Source organism: Dermacentor albipictus, chromosome 7 (genome assembly GCF_038994185.2).
Source record: "Dermacentor albipictus isolate Rhodes 1998 colony chromosome 7, USDA_Dalb.pri_finalv2, whole genome shotgun sequence".
Lineage (NCBI taxonomy): Eukaryota > Metazoa > Arthropoda > Arachnida > Ixodida > Ixodidae > Dermacentor > Dermacentor albipictus.
Window position 1 is genome coordinate 51,471,601 of NC_091827.1, and position 17,978 is coordinate 51,489,578.

General features: G+C 47.6%; 1 protein-coding gene across 4 annotated transcripts in view; it reads right to left on the reverse strand.

Annotated features, from left to right (window-relative positions):
- LOC135910172 (putative FERM domain-containing protein FRMD8P1) overlaps positions 1-17,978 on the reverse strand; it is a 98,813-nt gene that overhangs the window by 46,322 nt on the left and 34,513 nt on the right. The window contains exon 1 of one of the 4 annotated variants that reach the window (XM_065442226.2): positions 12,429-12,920. The exons of the other annotated variants lie outside the window; for them this stretch is intronic. The gene's annotated coding sequence lies outside the window, so the exon portion shown is untranslated. Of the gene's footprint in view, positions 1-12,428; positions 12,921-17,978 lie in introns of those variants that run through there. 4 annotated transcript variants of the gene reach the window in all.

Sequence of the window (17,978 nt, forward strand, 5' to 3'; positions counted from 1 at the left end):
CGCTTCAGATAAACGCGCACTACAGACGAGCGTCGCGCTGTGTTTACGAAGAGTCAAATCGCGATTTCTTTTCCTGCTCGCGCGCTTTCGTTTGATATACGCGTCTCGTGATAAATCGAGTGGCCCTTAACGCCTACACACAGTGATAAAGTTTTGGTACGCTTCGTACGGGCGCGTTCACGCACTGCCATGGCCCCTCTCGGAAAGGAGCGCGCTGCGGGGCCAGTTGATGGGAGAAACGTTTAAATTAAAATTAAATTATGGGGTTTTACGTGCCAAAACCACTTTCTGATTACGAGGCACGCCGTAGTGGAGGACTCCGGAAATTTCGACCACCTGGGGTTCTTTAACGTGCACCTAAATCTAAGTACACGGGTGTTTTCGCATTTCGACCCCATCGAATTGCGGCCGCCGTGGTCGGGATTCGATCCGGCGACATCGTGCTCAGCAGCCCAACACCATAGCCACTGAGCAACCTCGGCGGGTATGGGAGAAACGTCGTTCGCAGTTAAGTGAGCAATGCAGAAACGCATGTAAATGCAATAGCTTTGTTTCGGTAGCAATGAAAAGGGCTAATCTCGTGGGTGTTTTGCGCAATTTATTTATTATATATTTATTTTTTATTTGTACATACTGCAGCGCAAGAAGAGCTGTAGCAGGAATAGATTAACAGAGGGAAATTATACAGAGAAAAGTACGATACAACGATGAGGATGACGTGCTAGGACCATTCATCCTCGATGGCAGATACAATACTTCGGCGTGAGCATGAGCGAACAGACCCAAGTACGGAATTCCAGTCTTCTATGGAACGAGGGATAAAGCTGAATTTAGACATATTACTGCATGCAAAGTCGGGCATCAAGTTCAAGTTATGATGTCGCCTCGTCGATGACTTTGGCGCGAGGCTAGTATGGCTTTTTGAAAGTCGAACGGAAGAATTGACGATGCTGTGCAAGAAATCCAACGATGCTATGCGGCGACTTGAACAGAGCGAACTTAAATTCAAGGAACGAAGTGCACCAGTGGTCAACACGTGGTCTGGGAGCCTGGGAAGAGGCTGCATGACAGAACGACCGCTGTAGTAGTTTACGCAACTGGCAATTGCACACTGTTTATCAACCCACGCACTACGCATGGGTTAGCCGCGATGACAATACCCGTCTGATCATCGTTGAAGACTTCTATGGGGACATTTAAAAACCAGACAAGAAATGGTTTGCTCAGTCGGCGCTAGAAATGTTTGGTCTCAAGTGCCGCACCAATCCAAGTCACTCAACTACACACAACGACGGTCGTGTATAGATTTAGCTTTGACCAAGATTCTCCTTTTGTATTTATCTTTTTACTAATGAAAAAAAAAGCAAATAACGTTTCTGATGCTTTGAGGTCCACCAAACAACCGCAGATGTCGCTGCCAGTGCGACTGCCACCGGCCACATCTATATATATATATATATATATATATATATATATATATATATATATATATATATATATATATATATATATATATATATATATATATATATATATACGAAGTGACGTTCCGGTGCTCCGTAAGCGTAACACTTCTCTTACGTCGCCATCGACAGACTATATAGTAGGACACACAGTCCGTGTTCAGTGCAGTAAATGTTATACGCGTTTCGGCAAACAAAACATCGCGAGATGTCGCTAACGGCGTTGCTACTGACATCTGCGTCTAATATCAGTGTCCCGCTGTACGTACCCGCTATATAGCGGATGATGTGATACAGAGGGTCTACATCATAATACCACAACGGCTGCCTCTATTACCTTTTCGACTGTCCAGGCGAACATTCCGCGGTACAAGTACACACACACACACAGCCACGAAGATAGAGAGAATAAGTGAAATTACGCAAAAAAAAGTATATGAAAGAAATCCACGAGGTATGTTGTACGGCCATCTCTTTTTTTCGAGCAGAACAAGAAAGAAAACGTAAATAGACTGTGCCCTCTTCACCAAACACACACAAACACTGCGAAACTACGCCGCTCCCAATGGATTACATTTAAGAAGCAGGCTTCACTTAACTTGCGTATCAAGGTGTAAATGTTGACTTCGCCAATTAATAATGTGCCACGAGTGCTTCGTTCCACTGTAGTGCACATATCACCAAGGCTTAATCCAAGCTGCACAATAATTTAGAACAACCAATTCGTCAGTAAACAATAATAATAAATAATAAGCAATTTAGCAGATATCTCAAGAGCGGCGCCACATTTCTATATATGCATGCCAAAAATGTGCTACGAATGCACTGCTGCTCCGCTTAGTTCGGTCGCACTTACCCCGTGATCACACACGGAAGAAAGGAAGCTCGGCCTGTTCAACGCAATGGAACAAATAACAATGTCGCAGAGCACTATGAATGACAAGACCACAAAGCACACAAGAGGTCCCTATACCTGCTCATAAAATATATAGTTCTTAAATGCTACTTTCCAGAGCGGAAACGAGGCAACCAAGTAGACAAGACAGATCGCTGACAATCAACCTCGCTTATAAGCTCTCCTTTGGGTCACTGATTACGGCCTGCACGGTCTGTAGAATCCATCAGTAAACATGAGCTGACAGTCAGCGCTGGAAAATACCATCGTGCCAAACCCCAAACCAACTAGTTAAACAGTACGTTTTTGCAAATCTGTATACTTAAAGCAACAGTAAGTTAAACACCAAGTCTGTTCGGAGTATTGAGATATTCTTTCAAAACTTTAAGTTCACTTTCATAACTCGGGTGGATAAATGTTGACTGGTTACTACGCTCTTTTTCATATATAGCAGGCAACGTTACACTAAGACGAGAAGGATTTCCCTCACTGGCTTGCACTCACGACATAAAAAAAAAAAATACAGCTAGTGCGTCGCATGTGGAAGAAAAATATAGGGATGCGTCATGTATTTCGATTACGGGTGGGCGTATACCAGATGTTTCGAATACAAATCGTATACGAATTGTATCGAGTATGGAATAGACTGTCAATAGCCAAACGCTGACGCATATATTTACGGCGCAAATACCGGCGCGAATCTAGCCTATAGACGCTTATACTGGCTAGTGAACAAAGACAGCGAACTATTTGCGATCAGTTTTATACAAAGATTCGTAATTGTCATTAAAAAAGAATACCGAAAGAATAGCCTCTCAACAAGTTTAGGGCATGGTTGCAAACCAGCTAGCTTTACAAGAATGAGATGTGTGACTAGCTTTTGAAAAGGGCTAAATAAATGGTTACCGCAAAAAAGGCCGGAAACTGAAAAGAAAGAGAAACAAAAAAAAGCTAAAAGAAAAAAAGAAGGAGAAAGACCACACGCTGAAGGATTTGTGTGCCGTGTAGATACATGTAATAGGCCCGGCTGCAAGGAAAGCATCACTGGTTGTAGCGTAAAAGATAAGACGGCCACGTACGTACGTGACCAGACTTCCATAAAACTAAAAGAAAAAGCAGGCCTAAAGCAAAACTCGCAGGTTGTAACGTAGCTCCCGCACCGTGCTCGCACCGAAAGTGCGGGCACATCAGCGTGACGTCACGGATTTCAAGGTCATTCCTTCGTATTACGGTCATTCGAACGCAAGAGAATTTATCGAAGCTTCCTATATAGATGGCGCCATTCGTTCATTTTGAATGCAAAGTATATTCTTTCTTCATCCACAAACAGTTCACCGGACAGCAGACCAACGACGTCAAGGGAAGCAAGTGCGGGAACTTCAAAGGAGCGTCGCCACCAGCGCTTCCATTTATTTTTGTGCACACATACTTGATGGCTTATCGGGCATTCGCTCGCAATAACGATAATTTATTTAATTGTCCTGAAGCAAGACAACTCAGTTATGCAGCAGAACTTTTTGTTGGGCTAGTTGGTGCATATTACTGAAGTACTGTAGCGCCAAACAGACGACACAAGATATTTATGACGTCCGTGTCTCTTCTTCTTGTGTCGTCTGTTTGGCGCTATAGTACTTCAGTTATGCAGCTTAGCTTAAGATTTCTATTTAGCCTACGTTTTATATCGTGGCCTCTGCGTTGGCTCTTTTATCGGATAAGTTTGCGCGAACGGGGCATGTCTCGCCGCCGTTGAAATTCGACCTTCGCGATTGCCGATGAAAAGAAGCGACCTTGTGCTGTAATATACGTACACCACGACTCGGTGGCTGCGCCATGTTGCGATCGCAAAGAAAGACCACGCCCTCCTGCATACAGCCTCGCCCGGCCGTGTGGATGAGGAAAGATAACGAAGCAAGTTTTACGCGGGCCATTTATTTATTTATTTATTTATTTATTTATTTATTTAGGGTGTTTCAGGGAACACGTGCAATAATGTTTAAAAATTGCCTGTGGCAGAGAGCACAATTCTAGTCCGTGAGCAGGTCTACTCGAAGGGGCGGGCACTACATGCACAAAAAACTGGAATGTTTAATCGACTGATTAACAAAAACCCTAATTAATTTTTGTCTCATTATCTTATGGCTCATGCTGCAACTCACAAATTCTAGCGGGTGAGACTGCAAGGCATTGCCGCTGGAAAAGAATTGTGCTGATGACACCATTTACGACATATGCGCCGTCAAACTTGCAGCAAGAAATGCACTGCCGTTACCCTTAATCGGTTAAGAAAACGTCGCCTTATGCACTGAACCGCAAAGGTAACTGGAACGCCTATATGCATTTCTCCGCAAAGTTCGAGAATTCATATCCCGAAACTGGTCTCATCCCGAAAATTCGTAGCAAGTGGATCCGCCCTGCAAGCTCCCCGGCTAGAATTTGTGAATTGCAATATCTGCCATAAAAGTATTTTGTTAGAAACTTAATTAGTGAATTTTTGTTAATTTTTGGAACATGCATTTAAATTTTTTGTGTGAGTAATGTCCGCCTCTTGGAGCACGCCGGCACATTTGAGTTCTTAGAATTGTGCTACCGGGCACAGGAAATTTAAAGAAATTTTTGAAAGAGTTCGCTGAAACGCCTCATACATATATATATATATGCGGATTCCATCCAATCTTGTTAACGTTCCCGGAAGCGAAGCCACCACTCGAACCTCGCACAGTCTTTGCCAAACACTCTTCTCGGGAGTGCACTATATTGCACACGCTTCCTGCACGAAGCGAAAGTGGGACTTTGCAAGCACGCAGGCTAAAAAAAAAGACTCAAATTAAAATTAAATTTTGTTGGTTTACAAGCCGAAACCCCGATACGATTATGAGGCACGCTGTAGTGGGAGATTGCGATTAATATCGATGAGCAGGGGTTCCTTAATGAGCACACAATTCGCACGGTACACGGGCGGTTCCCCCCCCCCCTTTTTTTTTTACATTTCGGCCTCGATCGAGATGCAGTCGCCGCGGCCGGGTTTCTGACCTCGCGCCCTCGGGCTTCGCAGCGCAACGCCAAAGTCACTACACCACCAAGGCGGGTATGGAAAACACTTACAGGATGTATTAATTTGATACTGAAGTTGGTCTCCAAATGCAGGAACTGACGTCATCGGCATTATTGTGATGTCACGGCAAATAGCGAAACTTGCTGAAGTTGTCTAGCAATGAGGCTAGATACAATGACGTTGCTTATTAAAAAAAAATAACAATAAACAAGTGCCGCGGACTGCAAAGCAGAATCAAATCTGAGACTGTGAAACCTATGCGTTCCGTGTTTCTGCGTTGTGTTGACCCCCCCCCCCCCCCCCCCCCTTGCCCAACCCGCAAGATTTTCGGAGATCGGAAAGAGATCTTCGCTGGCAATGCGACTGCGCCCGAATCGGGAAGGTGCCACATGTTTAGCGGATCCTACGACCAGTATACCGTGCGGCCAAATTTCACGCTGGGTGGCGAAGAAAGAATGAAACAAGCGAAAGAAAAAAGAAACAAAATCTTGCATAGACGCCTCCCGAGTCGCATGAGCGAGACAACTTCGACCGCGGGCACCACGTGCAATACAAACGTGCACGAGTTTTGGTAAGCAGCAGCCCTAAAAAGACGAGGAACAACAGGATCGCAACACCAGGGAGGATATTCTGCAAGAGTCCACCTATAGTGGACTGCCCAATTCAACCGCCGCTGATCGGCTGGGGCCGCTCGTCTCCTCCTGGCTCGCACAGCTCCATCCAGTCAACACATCAGCAGCGGCCGAAATGGACAGCTCCGCTAGGTGGACTCTTACAGAATAACCCTCTAGGCCTCGTCTTCTTAGCGCTGCCGCTTGTCAAACATGACCTTCCACCAAGTCGCACAAATTTCGCCTACTACTGCAGTAAGCGTTTTGGACTATAAAGAGGACGCAATCGGCCTGCGCATACGCAACAACCCAAACTCCGCTTCGATCTAGAGCAGCTGGCACTCAAGGGGTTCGCGTACGCAAACGCAGGCTTCAGCCGTCTGTGTCCCCTAACCCTTAAATAGAACTCTCTAGCAGACGGCGCGGAGTTATCGAGATGACGCAGCCCACGTGAACCGCGTAACAGAAACGACCCATTCGGTGCCGAAGCCGTGACACAGGGTACTCTCGCCGCAGGTGGCAGACGGCAGCAGGCAACACCCCGAAAGAAAAGATAGACAAACAAAAAAGGGGGAGACGAAAGCGATTGCAAAGCCGAGCAGCCACACAGCGAAGGTTCTTCCGCGGACACGGGCCGTGTAGCCAGCCAGCCAGCACCCCGAGGACTTAAAGCGCACTGCGAGACCATGCGACGACGCGGCGCGAAGCGAGGTCACGACACGCACGACTTTCGGGTGCACCCCGCGATCTCTTGTCTCCCGCGGCCGTGAAAAAAATTCCTCCCAGCCGGGGCACAACGGGCGGCGGCGCGTTTTCGAGGACGCGGTTTGCCGCCGCAGGGAAACCCGAATGCCAACCCGGTGCGACTGGACGTTCACTTAGGCGGTGCCCGCTCGAGCTATGCAGGTAGGCTAGACGGCGAAGTTATGGCCACGCCGTGGTCTACACAACGCCGTCGGCGCAATAAACCGTGCGAAGGAGACGCGTGTACAGCTGGCTGGGAAGGCCCTCTGGCGACTGCGTGAGTAGTGGCCCTAAAGAGTGGAAATGGCTAGCGACGGCTCGTTTAATTAGAAGACGCCCAGGGGTCGCTGGGAGCCTCCATTGTTGGCCTTATTTCTAAGGCATCGCAGGAATTAAGCCCCGCAAGAATAGAGAGATCAACTGGCGTATAATTACGCGAAAATGACGCAACCGCAGTAGGACACTTTCACAAATCCAGCGCTCGTCCCGTCAGTGTGTCCTTGCGCGGTTGTGGTTGCCTTTTCTATATCTTTGTTTCCTTTTCTTTTTTTGTACGTAAACAATTGCGCTAACATATATGCACCAAATAGCTAACCAAGATGATCTTGTGACATAGATCTACCTGCAGCTTTCATCCTCAGTGAAGTATAAGCCTCCCAACGACAGAGACAGGCAGATAGATGTCGTATAATATTGATTTACTTGTTATTACTTTAGGTATTCTGCCGCCTTTGCTGCTTATCAGGTTAATGCGGGTGTCGCGTTTTTCATTTTCGCGAGAACAGGCACAAGCGTTCCCTTGTGCATATTGCCTTTGCTGCTCCAGCCTTGAACTCCGTCCGAGTTTGATTTAATGTCTGCCACATATTTATTCAGCGTATATGCAATTAATATTACTTATTCGTCTTTCAAATTTCCTGATCACTGTATACGTTGTACTGATTTTATATTTGTTTTGCTCCTTCCAGCTGCTTCGGCCTTGATCTGGGTCTGCAGTATTCCATAACTTAATAAATAAATAAATAAATAATTAAATAAAACAGAAAAGCCGAGAGATCCGATAGCATATGCTACTCGGCGTTGGGGCGGGGTGCGACGTTGTACGAAGAACGCTGGAAAAGCTGGGAAGGGCGAGGAGGCGGTGACGCCTAAGACGTTAAGCAGGCAGTGCCAAAAGTTCACAGCATGCTCGTTCCGCGAAAAAGTCGAACGTAAGGCCAGCTTTAGCTTTAAGCTACATTGAAACAGTACACGACACTGTATTCGTCGCGCACGCTTTTGTAGAAGTTCACGCGCAGCAAATTTAAAATTCAGGCTGCGCGCATCAGGCTCACGAAATATACCGCTTTTTCTCAGATGCCGCATCCCATAAACGTTCGACGCTGCGAACCTTCACGCCAAAAGATAATCCACTTAACGCTCAACCAAGCAAAGACAAAATGCGAAGAACAAATAAACAGGTCGTACGGATGCGGTGCTGGCCTGTTACAGGGTACCGCACAGCCAAACACGAAAGCACAGTTACAACGAAGCTGAAGGGGGAGCCAGAAATGCGTCGCGATATCAATTACTACATGTGCTGCAATATGGATATCTAAGGGGATTTCAAAGGGAACTTCACTTACTTCATCGTATCCATTATTTAGTTGTACCGCGTTTCGTTTTGAGGCCTCACTATATACCATTTGGCCCAGCTGTCCGTGTAAAAAAGCACCCTTTTTGGCGCACTGCAAGGCGCGCGAAAAGGCTCTGCGTATTGTTAGCACGGAAGTAATGGAAAGGGGCTTGCTTCTGAACGCAGGGAAATATGCATTAGGTCAAGCGGAACGCGCGCGACACCCGAACTATATTACAGTAGAAACAAAACTGGTGCCAGCGGTGCAAACGACTCTTAATTTCTATGCACGTGCACGTTTTCCGGGATAGATTACAAACACACACTGCGACTTCCTCTAGCAGTCGGGCCTCACCACTCGGCTGTTATACGGTACCTAACAGTCAGCGCCAGTGATAAACTTTCTCGAGGAAGTCACTGCCCAAACGAACTGTCTTTTTTTTTTACTTAGTCGCTCTGTTGTAAACAGTTGTTTTTTTACTCTACACCAACCTCTTTCCCAACTCTTTTACCCCTGCCCCTCCCCCGCTGCTGACCGCTGTTCGGGTGTCAGCAAACTGCTCTAGATAGCTCTGCGGTCAGTAGCCGTTTCCTTCCCTTCTTTCTCCTTAATTTATCTATCCGTTTGCAGGCACAACGCTATGTTTATCATTTCAAACCTAAATCCTTTGTTTAGCAGGCCTTTGGAGAATGCTGAAAAAAAAAAAGGAGTTGACGCTAGGAAGAGAAAGAAACAAAACTAGCTGACGATCAACGTCACTCAAGGTTCCAACGTCTATCTCAGTCTCAATCTATTTGTATTATTACAGCCAGTGTTGTGTCCCGCCGGGGCGGTGAGCATTGCAGACAGCAGGCCATCTAGCCAGACGGTTTTCGGAGCAGCGGCCCGCACTCACGTGACAGCCACGTCAAAAAGCGGCAGTGACGAACCACTTAATTACCACGCATACAGCCACCATCATTCAGCGGCAACGACCATTTTACATGCAGAAAGCTTCAACTGAGCCACGGTTGAAAGCATCAGCCGCGAGAAGGCCAGCCACCACGCAGCAACAAAATGACAACGGTGCCTGGCACAACTCGTCCCGAAAAGAAAGGAGGCGGGGCCATTTTTCTCAACGACAACAGATCACCTGTCGCAGCGTCGCAAGAGGGGCAGACCGGAGCATACTGCGAGAGAGAAGTGGTTCTTGAAAGGATAAGGGAAGGTTGACGCTGTTTTCTGCAGCCCTTGCGGGAAGCATACTGCGACATCTAAGAGCAGAGTCCCCCCCCCCCCCCCCCCTTCTATGGATGGATGTTATGAGCGTTCCCTTTGGAACGGGGCGGTGGGTTGCGCCACCAAGCTCTTGCTACTATGCTGCCTGATATCCTACCTAGGTTAACCAATGAACAAGGAAAAGAAAAAAAAAAAGCACTATGAACTAACACGTCCAAATTTTCTGATCCCCTATTGCGAACTGTGTTTTTGTACGTCTCCGTCTTTTGTCGTTTCCCTACTTTTCTTCCACCAATCCTCTAATCGTCTCTGAGTGGCTTCGCCTAGTGGGAGAATCTGAAATACACGCAAGGTGGCGCCAGTGATACCTTGTCCTTATAGAGTAGATTAATTACGTATCGGTAATTTTAGAAATATTCATACCTGAAGAAGACGCTTCGCAAGCCAGAAAAGATGCAAGACTTGAACACGCGCGGAGACGCCGCCCTGAGGTTCTCGCGTCAGTTCACCGTGACATCACCGACGTTGACAACGCCCACTTTGTCTAGTTGACTGTCTATCGGCAGACAAAAAACGGCATCGTATTCTAAGTGCACAAAAGATTTAACCTTGCGAGCTTCTAGAAATTCTTCTTGCCTCAAAACGGCCCAAATGAGAGAAAACGGAAATTTGCCACGTTCCAGTGACGTAAAGGCACTAAGAACATGGTCTTGAATTATTGCGTTAGTAATTTTTTTTTCATTTTTTTTCGTCATATAAATGAAATTACGGTTTGCTTGAACAGTTTAAAGTGATTAACTGTTCCTGTTTGGAGTGCCTCGAAATAGTTGCTGAGCGCTATGCCCTTGAGTAACGGTTAGACGCGACGCTTCGCTGCATGGATGGATGGATAAGGCTCAACACTTTAAATCAGGCGGCGGCACACGCAACCTATAGCCGTGACTATAATTGCAGTAATATATTTTGTACTTAATAGAGGGTGAAATTACACTCTTGCCTTGATTTTAGCCACCAATGAGATAACCTCCGGTTGGTTATTTCTACCAGGAGTACACTTACCAAGGTCAATTAATCACAGGAAACACTGATCATGAGAAAGAAATTCATAGAAGAATAAAAATGGGTTGGATCGCATACGGCACATATTGTCAGCTCCTGAGTGGAAGCTTGCCATTATCATTGAAAAGGAAGGTGACGTACAATCAGTGCATTCTACCTGTGCTTACATATGCGGCGGAGACTTGGAGACTGCCAAAGAAGCTTGAGAACAAGTTAAGGACCGCGCAAAGAGCGATGGAACGATGATTGCTAGTCATAACGTTAAGAGACAGAAAGAGAGCGGTTTGGATCAGAAAGCAAACGGGTATAGACGATATTCTAATTGACAATAAGAGAAAGAAAATGGAGCTGGGCAGGTCATGTAATGCGCCGGTTAGATAACCATTGGACCATTAGGGTTAAAGAATGGGTACCAAAGAAGGGAAACGCAGTCGAAGACGGCAGAAGACTAGGCGATGCGACGAAATTAAGAAATTTGCGGGTGCTAGTTGGAATCGCTTAACGCGGACATGGGTAACTGGAGATCGCAGGGAGAGGCCTTCGTCCTGCAGTGCATATAAAATAGGCTGATGATGATGATGACCCACTTAAAGCCTATTTTGTCTCCGCCGTCCCAAAACCTAATGCTTTGCAAGAATCAGACCTGTCGCTTTGAACTGTAGAACAGAATTGTAGGCGAAACCCTTTCCTCCTCTCCACACATACCGCATAACGTGTCTATCCCTTGGTACTTGACTCGGCACGTCTTAGTCCGAAATAGTCCCATCCTGGCCTCAAACAATAAAGAGCTTCCCCTAGAATTATCGCAGATATTTTCTTCGGCACTTCCCTATTTGAAAGTTCTGCATGTTCCCAGCGCTGATTTCGTCTGCACCTCTATTCTTCAGAGACCCCCCTCTGTTTTTTTTTAAACTTTTTTCGTAACCAATGTTTCTGTGTTTGCCCCCACGCTGCTGTCCAAATAATTATTTGTGAATTTTCTGGTTCGCTTCCTCCATCTTGCGCCAACGTTCCACCCATGCACAAGTAACTAAAGGCTTTCCTAGGCCACCACTTTCTAGCCACTTATCTCAATCCCTTCTCAAATCCTTTCTTGCTGCTAGCTTTCCTGCCCTCGAATAACGTCCATCCCACGTTACCCTGTACTCCCTTATTCTGTGAATTTCCATGAGCTCCTAAAGCAAGCCTACCTACTCCACGTTGCTTAATTTTCAACCTTGCACGAACCTCTGATCGCATGCATACAACTGCACTGCCGAAAGTCAGACTGGGAACCATGACCCCTTCCGCGTCAGAACGCAGGAGTGATGCCAATCGGTTGGGCACGCGAAATGACGACACGTGAAACCGCACACCTGATCGGCAGCCGCGTTCCATTCACGGCCTATATGGCATAACTTTCGCGTACTCGTCAGCGTTAGATTACGTAACGAACGATTTCCAAAAGTAACACCAGGCGACACGGTTCGACGCGGGACAGGCGGTGTTCCAGGGTACGCCGACGAAAGAACAGTGACCTTACAGCATCATAATACGGTGCAAGTGCAACACAGTGCAAGAAGACAGCGTCGAAAGGTGAGCATCGTGGTCACGCGTTGGCTTTTCAACCACGTCACACGTGCATGACGAGACGAGCAATGCAATGCAGCTATTCGTGCAACTGCACACCTAGGAAACGTGACTCAACAGCCGACAGATGTGAACCCCGGCCACGGCGCGCCGAACAGCTGTTTGCTTCTACAACGCGCATCTACATCGCGCGTGGCTTACGTGGAGGTATGTCGGTCGACCCCGACGGCGTACTCCGAACGGCGAGTCGTCGACACCACCCACAGCTTGCAGGGAAGGGGTCGCCTCCGGGAAAAAAAAAAAAAACGAGAAAGCGCCAGGCAAAACAGGTGGGCGCGAAACCTCGGCGATCTTTGCACAGGTCCTTTTTCTCGCCCTTGCCGAAATGTGTTCTTTCTTTCCTTCTCTCTTGGGTCAGCGAGGCACTGGAAGCAATAACCAGTGTGGCGATGCCACCGGCTGCAGGGGCGAAAAGGGGTACCCGGCCCTCACGGACAAGGAGAGGCGACAACACGCACACGACCTCGAAAGAACACGACGCACCGTCGTCCGGTCCCACACAGTCTTGAGAGATGGTCTGGCTCGCACGAGGTCGTTAAAGCTTGCACTGGGAAAGGTGCTGCACGCGTGCTGGACGGTCACTCCGCGAAGAAAGAAGTCGTTCGGCTGCAGCCGGTCTACCCCAGACCCGTCGTGAACTGCTTCGACGAAGCCTCGCTGCCTCCACTTCGTAGCGCGCGACCACCGCTGGCAAGCGCGCGTCGACGCCCACGTCCGCCCGCGAAACCGCAGTCGCCAACTCCGGCGAGACCAGGCAGCGGCCGCTGTCAAAACGGCCGCAGGCGGAGAGACGAGAGGGCGTTGTGCGGAGGAGAAGAGAAGAGCGAGGGATGGGGAAGGGGGGAAAGAACGTTCAAAGCAGATGGACGGAGAGAAGGGAACTAATGTTTGCACGCTCGCGTGTAGCGAGAGGGAGAGAGTTCGACGGACACCTGTGACAGGGCGAAAACGACGGTTCCCGCACTAGAAGTATAGTAAAGGGGTTCCCGATGAAAGAGGAAGAGGGAGCACTAACTGTTTCTCACTCAACTGGAGAGAGAGATGGAAAGAGCCGAGAAGGAAAGAAGTCGTATAACGGCACCGACGGCGGCTTTTCAAACCGAGGCGAGACCCATCGAAAAAAGGAGAGCGCGGAGTATAGAAGGGAGAGAGGCGGGCGAAAACAAAAGTGGCCTTCGCCGAGCTATAACGAAGGCGTTGCTCCCGAGGATGAAGAGGAGGTCACCGCGGCCGGGTACAGACTGAGGAGAAAGCAGCACGATGTGTGTGGGTTGGGAGAGGGAGGCGTTGGGAGAGAGTTCGTGCGTGCGGAGTGTGTGAGCAGAGGAAATGGATTGTGGACGGAGCGCGTGGTAGGAAATAAATGAAACGCGGCGGTATAAGAGATAGCGGGGCGTTCGGAGAGAAAGGCACACGGGGCTTGAGGCGAAAAGACCGGGGCGGCGATCAGAAAAAGGCGATCGAAATTCCGCGCACTCAGACATCTAAGCGTCCGCACAGGTGGAAGGCAACAGGTGGACGCGGTCGCGCCGGAGCAAGTGCACGGGAGCGTGCGCGAACAGTGACAGAAACGGGGCGGTTCGCAAAACGGTAGCGAGCGCAACGGTTCAACAAGGAAGAGAGAGAGAAAGAAAAATACAGTGATGCCTGCTTATAACGAAATCGCTTGATACGAAATATGGCGTTTGATGAAATTTATAGCAGACCCGACTGCAGCCCATGGATTTCAGACCGAATAATTCGACGTGGAGTGGCGTCAGACTGCGCTTAGTACGAAGTAGAGAGCGGGCAATTTCGCATGGGACGTTTGGGACCGTTCGGTGCCACCTACACGATGCATTTGTGTTTACTCGTATTAACTAGGAGAGGCGAGGAGCACTGCGAAGGTCACTCCGACGTGGGGGCAGCTCCTTGGGACTAACTGCGTCAGGCTATCACAACTGACAGACGAGGCAGCTGCTGGTCACGGATGTTAGCATCTCTGCACTGCCGCGTCCCAACCATCTTGCTCGGCTTTCTTTCGGTATAGATATGGAGAGCTCCAGTGTAGTTGCAGTGCAAGTGTCGGGTTACTACGAGTCTTTCAGAGTGTATCCTCTTTTAACGAAATACCGCTTATAACGAAGTTAATATCTTGTCGGATGACTTTGTTATAACGATGTTTTACTTACTAGAGAGAGGGAATGTGAAGAGGAAGGGCCGGTATTTTCTGCAACATTTTAGGGAGCGCGGCTCAGAGCCTCGGGGAAGGGGAGAGGTGTTACTTTACGCTTAAATCACGGCTCGAGGACTATTTGGGAAAGTGAGAGTACCAGGGAAGAGCGATAGCACTAAACGTGATGTCGCTATGGACGCCTTGACATGCGGAAGCAGCTGTCAGGAGAGACAGATAACGGCTGTAATCCACAGAAATAGAGAAAGAGAACGACGCTAACCAGGAATTTTAACTGCGGATTTTAAACCTGCACTGCACTCGTTTTGGAGGCCAGGGTGCGCGCTAAAAAGCGGCACGAGTAGAGATGTATCGGAGAGGAAAGGACATATATAACGAAAGACTCTTAACGACAGCAGGCGGAGGAGAACACGTCCCTCAAGGTCTGAAGCAAGTAGTTTTATGTACTGCTTACACAAGGTGATTCGTTGTGCCTTGGTCACAGCGGCGGAGAGAGAGAGAGAGATAGAAACAAGAAGACACAAATTATAAGTATATGGAGTAAACGGCATACTGGAATTCATACCATAGATTACAAATTGGTTTGGCCTCGATACTAGAGACAAAACTTAGATTGCAGAGCCAGTCGCGACTAACAAATAGAAAATGGTAACTTTCGTTCTAAATATATACTGCACACTACGTATATGGTAACATTAGAAAAATTGCTGCACACTATACTTATACAATTTGCGTATTATCATTTTTTCACAATTTGCGTATTATTATTTCTTGCTGTCTGATCTGCATGCAACTCGCCATAGATTTATATGCGTTCTTCAGTTTTTTGTCATGCGCGCGAGCGGTGTTTTCGCTGACAGCTCGGCGACATCATCCAGTAGTGGAACAGCCACTTCACCTCTCGGCACAGGTCCTGGCGCAGGCAAAAAGCCGGTTTGCCGCAGCAGCAAGCATTTTTGGCGCAGGGTCCAACGCACGCGTGCTTACCATACACGCCGCAAAGATTAACTGATACAGTCGATGCGTTGTTATGGAGACGGGTTTGTGCGAGGCTCACCCTGCAAGCGCGGTCACGAAAGGACGCGATGACCCTTCACACCGCGACGTACAAACGGCGCTATACGGCCGGGCTGTCGATACGGCGCTGAATAGGTTCCACGGACAGATCGTCAACAAACAGCGGTTTTACAGCGAAAGCTTTACTGGCCGCGACCTTGCGATTTTGCCGTGGCCGTGCTCCGAGGAGGCACGTGACGTCACACCACGTTCCTCATCACTGCGCTCGCCTTCGCTCGCTTCGCCAGCTGCGTCACATGCCTGATAACATGTCGGAGGATTGGAAAGGAGAGTTCACGTGCGCTGCAACCACAGTTGAGGCGGCAGTATGGACGGCGACAATTCTGTCAAGCAGGAGGAGGCCTGGAATCGACATCGGAACGAGATGAAGAGGAAACGAATCGCCCACAGGAAACAGACGAACAGCGCGCCGAACGACTGGCTACACGCCGCAACATAGCTTAACCAGACTAACCTGGACCTGCAATCAAGACTATAACCAAGGCTAACCATGCTATGCCTCAGCTTTCGCTACGCATATCCTGGCATAGGCGAGCTAAGCCACTGCCAATTTTATTAACCCAGGATGCAACGCAGTGCTACAGTCACAGTTTGTGGGCTAAGGCTCACCGCAAGACCGATCGAGCACGCGTGCCTGCACTGAACACGACATCACGCAATATGCCCCTGACATGCGATGCACACTAGAAAATTTCGAATAGGGGCCGAAAAAGAATAGCGTCAGCACCAATGCGCATGCGCGAGACGCAAATACAGTTTTGCGTTTGCGTCGGCGGCGACGGTATTTCAACGAAACACCGCTGCAACAGAAACTCGAGGCAAAAGTTTTGCGCCAACGAACGTGGCGGCAAACACCAAAGTGGCGCCTCTCGCAGGGTATACCACATTCGTTAATACCATTCTTAACTATGCACTCCGTGCGATTCCGATCGCAGCGGCTCTCTTGCAAGGCCCCGACATCACCCGTATACATCTAGAAAGTTTAGTTTCAATCACAGAATGTACCATCCCCCTTCGGCAAACTCGGCGGTTTGCCGAACCCGTTGTTCGTCGAACTCGCGTGTGGTTCGATGAACACCGAAACAAAGTGTCTGCAAGACGGTACAGCTGCAGTACATTCTACGTCCGTCGGAGAAAAATGCGCGAATTATGGACTTGGCGACTGCGACGATCCCATATATAGTTCCTCACTATATAGAGTGAGAAGCTCTATGGACGGGCCCTTCCTTCCTTTCGTGATGATGATGATAGCGTGCTGTTGGTTTTGATTGCAGTTTTGCTAGCTGCGAAGCATAGACGGAAGGAGGGAGGGTTTGGCTTTTATGCATGCCTTGGCGCAGGATGGCGCAAAGGATCGCTCTCGGCGCATATATATATATATATATATATATATATATATATATATATATATATATATATATATATATATATATATATATATATATATATGTACCGTAATACGGGACGGAGAGATCGAGAGAATACAACGTGTGCCGCCATACAGTCGAGCTACAAAGGGTGAGCGCCAAGCGACAACAAAATGGGAAAAGTGCCTCGGCAGAATCTTGGCTTTGATAAAGGAAAATAATGGAATAAAGCTTAAGGCTATTCGCACAAAACTTCGTCTGAAAGGACCAGCGCAGACATGTCTGCAAATGTTTGGATATGTGCTAAGTAATAAGCGAACTATCCCACAATCTTTCCTGGTCAAAACATACTGACACTGTAATGGCTAATTGTCTTTGCAAATTGTTCACCCTCAGACGGTCGCTGAAATTCTCCACACCAACTGTCCGCCTCCTGGCATATCCTACTTTAGAATATGCAATAATCATTTGGGACCCCTACACAAAAACAACTATTGAGAAATTAGAAAGAATTCAAAAGAAAGCTGTCCGATTCATCTACAATTCTTACGGTCGAACTTCTATAACAGATCTCCTTAAACGTAGTGGCTTCTCTTCGATTACAGAACAAAATCGTGTCTTCCGATTAAAATTATTTCTTCAACTAATGAATGGCCACTACCATATTGATACCTCACACATCGTAACACCTTTAACTGGTTATGCTACTCGTCATAAACACTCCCTAGCAGTAACCCCATTAACACCGCACAACAACTGCTTCAAATACTCTTATTTTACAAGAACAATAGTTGATTGGAATAAACTTCCTGATAAAGTCGTTACACAAAATTCTTTATCCCGTTTTCAGGCGCACCTGCATTCATGAATCAACCGCACATACTTTATTTGCTCCTTCATGCATTTTGTCCTTTTGCCATTTTGAATTCAAGCGTCGGCATGATTGCTTGAACTGTATGTTTTTATGAATGTACTTGTATGTTCCCACCCTGCTAAGATCTTGTAAAAGATCGCAGTATCTATAAATAAAAATAAATAAAAATAAATAAAGTATAAAAAAATATGCAATTGTCC